The 3830-nt window shown below is 28.6% G+C and overlaps 1 long non-coding RNA gene across 1 annotated transcript; it reads right to left on the bottom strand.

Annotated features, from left to right (window-relative positions):
* Positions 1 to 330: 330 nt before the first annotated feature.
* On the bottom strand, positions 331 to 1621 carry LOC145090353 (uncharacterized). Its single transcript, XR_013701510.1, has 3 exons — positions 1447 to 1621; positions 934 to 1186; positions 331 to 537 (listed from the first exon to the last, which is right to left on the bottom strand). It is a non-coding gene; the product is annotated as an uncharacterized LOC145090353 (long non-coding RNA).
* Positions 1622 to 3830: the final 2209 nt, after the last annotated feature.

Raw genomic sequence — 3830 nt, 5'->3', positions numbered from 1 at the left:
AGTTGTTCTTTTGGGTTGAAAATAAAATACATTGTTGCTTTTCAAACTAAAAGTACATTGTTGTTTTTCAAACTAAAAGTACATTGTCGTTTTGAATGAAAATCAAAAGTAAGTTGTTTTGGTTTAAAAATATATGTAAACTTTTATTTTTGGATAAAAATAAATATACATGTATTTCATTTGGTTTAGAATGTTAGTATGTAGTTGTTTCAGTTAAAAATAAACAAACATCATTGTTTCCATTTAAAAACAAATGTATATTTCTATTTTGGATTTACTATTCATTTATTAGTAGAAATTAACTATTCATTTATCATTGAGGTAAATGTTTATTAGTATATAAAATTTGCTATTAAGAATTTTCATTTGCCATAAAATATTTTGTAGCCTAATAGTTGTGTAATACTTACATATATTTATTGAATGATGATCCTCACCTGAGCAAAGCAGCAAGTCTTCCCTCCATATTTTCCCTTCATGTTGATGGGTAGGTTACATTACTTTTGCGGTAGGTAATGCATAAAGAACATGTATTACCTACGATATCAAAACCACATATATGAGAACATGTGATGTCTTGATTCATTCTTAACATTATCTCATAGAAAAAAATAGAATAAAAAATAGAACATCAACATGTTTTACATTCAAAAAATAGATCAATTGGCATACTAATAGATAAAATTATTGCTTAAAACTTGAAACATGCATTATTAAATTTGAGTAGAAATTGAAGATTTAAACTTGAAAGATGAAATTGAAGATGCAAAAGAGGAGATAATTTATAAACTGCAAATGAAGTCCGTCAATTACCAATATTTAAGTCTGTCACATACTACAATCTATCATTTGCAAATGGAAACAAAACTAAGATACAAAATATGATTTCAAATACAATTAATGTTTTAATGTTTGAATTGGTGGTGGGTATACCTGAATAGGAATCCAAATACAAGAGTCGAGATAAAGATTTAAGCTACTTCACCAATTGCCACAAAACTTAAATAACAAAGTACAATTCTTATTGCCCTGTTTTCCCCATGAGAGATTCTCCTCCAACACCTTCATATTCACCTTCCTCTCCATTGATATTTATCCGAATGATGCATATAGTTACAATCTTAGCGATTAAAATTGTGCTATATCCATCAGTACTTGTCTTTTTAATGACATCGACCCCAACAATCTGAAAAACAGAAAGAAAACAAAATGCGAACCTATAATTTTAGAACATAAATTAAAGTAATTAGAACCATCTTGTAATTTGAAGGTGTCAGATCTGTAATACAACAGGAAAATGAATCGATTTTCTTGAAAATTACAACAAATTGGAGTAAAAATGAATGAAAATGAACCGCAAACTAAAAAAAAGCTCATGAAGTGATCATAATGAACTCAAGAAGGAAATTTTAATGGAGAACACATAATGACATTAATATTTCTTACATGTACACCTAGACATCCAGAAGTCGAATATTCATGCTTGCATACCTCATGTTCCCGTCAAAATCTTCTTTCCTCTGATTTTATGTAACAAAATTTGAAAATTATGTATTTTCATATTTGGTCCACCTTTTATAAATAAAAGATTGATGCTAAAAATTAAAAAATTAAAAATAAAGTTAGTACTATACGTGGAACGTGTTGATTTGTTGAAGAGTCCATATTTCCTGTCTAACTCAAAACCAATATCAGAGACATATAATGTTTAGTCTCTTTCCTAGATGTTACAAAACATTAAGAAAATCACACAATTTGTAAAATTGACAAAGTCATGTACCCTGAACATAAAAAGTATGAAATAGAGATGAAAAATAAAATGTTTACCGAAGGAGTAGAGTAAAGAAAGTAGTTGAAGGGGGTGGGCCGTTGATGACGACATTTAGGGTTTCTCTTAGAGGGAAGAAATTTGATGGAGTAAGGTGGTGAAAGTGTGTGGATATGATGGATGTCAATAGAGAACTTCAATGGAAAGACGCCAAAAATATGACCATAACTCTATATATTAAAAAGAAATGGAGATCAGATAGGGGAGAGCCTTAACCTGAATTGCGAAAGACAGATGGAGATGGCAGCGATGCTTTATGGTGATGATTTTCTGGCTATGAAGGTGTTGATGGAAGTTGGGGATGAACTGTACAGGTAACAGTGGTGTCGTTGAAGGTGTATGGGTATGGGGTGGTGCGATGAATTTTGAGGCAAGTTGTGCACCTACCATAACCCCGAAGTGGTGATGTTATATATATATATATATATATATATATATATATATATATATATATATATATAACGAGGGAGATAAATGGTTTAGGCTTTTCTTAGAGAGAGACATGGATGAAAGATTAGTGTTGGTGGTTTGGTGGTGGCGTTCCAGGAGTAAGCAATGGTTGTGAGTAGATAGGGTATTTCGATTATGGCAAATGATTGATATATGGAAAGATGAACCAGAAATCAAACATTTTTGCCGAGATGTTAGGCTTCAAGAAATCAAATGATAAGTCAAAATGCATATTTGTAAGTTGAGTTTCAAATTTGAATTTGAAAGTTAATATTATAATTCTATCTATTCCTTAATTTAAGGTAATTTAATTTTGATTTTCAAAGATTAATCCAATTTATGCATTGAATAATTATACCCAAACATCATGATTTGTATATTCTTTAAAAATGATTATATATTTCTAAAGAATGCATGTTCACATATGTTTCATTACGTCGTATTCTAAAAAAATATGATTTTATTTTAATGTATTAAACAAAATAAAAGATTTGATTTAATTTTTATTAATTAATTTGACTTAATTAGATGCCTAATATATATGTAATTTTCATTTCTCTGTCTTCATAAAATTTAATATTTGCCTTGAAGTGTAATTATAGAGTAATATTAGTCCATGTTAATAACATGTATCATAATATCATATCCTTTTATTTTTTCTAATTTAAAAGCTAGAATTTAGTTAAACGTTCACAAAATACTTGTGATTCATACTTGATCTAACCCTATATATATATATATATATATATATATATATATATATATATATATATATATATATATATATATATATATATATATATATATATCCGGTCAAAGCCTAATCCCAAGTTTTAGCCTAATGGGTATCTGCAGTCCCATCCTCGATACCCTTTTTTACACGGAATATCCATCGTCTATTGGGGTGTGTCAACCGGATTTCCCACTAGGTCGGTGAAATTCTCATGCCTAATCTGAATTTTGGATTAGTTTGGATCAAAATCGAATCTATTTTTTGGATTTTATAACAACTGAATTGTCAAAAATAACAAAATAAATTTTTTTATGTATATTTTACTTTTATTATGCGTTTTTTTTCTTTTTTTTAAAGAATTAGAGTTGTTTTTTTTATTAAATTTAAAAGCCTATCCGAAGAAAGTAAAAACGTTCAACAAGTTATTGTAGTTGTTTTTTAAGTTAATTCCTCAAACTCAATTTTTAGATTTTAAACGTTACAACTCAAGTTTATTAATATAAAATTTAAATATTTTGTTGGAATAACTCAACTATTGAAAATTTAATCGTAAAAGTCAATCAGGGGCGGAATAAAAGAATTAAAGTTAGAGGGCCGATCAAAACTTTAAAATAAAACACGAAATGGAAGTGAGCTTAGAATATAAGTACTTGAGATACCAACATTATTGTCTCTCGATTCCTTTGTCATCATCCGAAAGGCTCTACTTTTCATATTCTTACCATATTTCTTACTCGCTTCTTACGATCCTCCTCCGTCAACTTTCCACGCATTCTTTTGCGTTTCAAATTTTTCCTTAGGATAATTATGAAACATATG

Source organism: Lactuca serriola, chromosome 2 (genome assembly GCF_051521515.1).
Source record: "Lactuca serriola cultivar US96UC23 chromosome 2, Lser_US96UC23_V15, whole genome shotgun sequence".
Lineage (NCBI taxonomy): Eukaryota > Viridiplantae > Streptophyta > Magnoliopsida > Asterales > Asteraceae > Lactuca > Lactuca serriola.
Note: the sequence above shows the minus strand (reverse complement) of the source record. Positions and strands in the feature narration are given on the sequence as shown.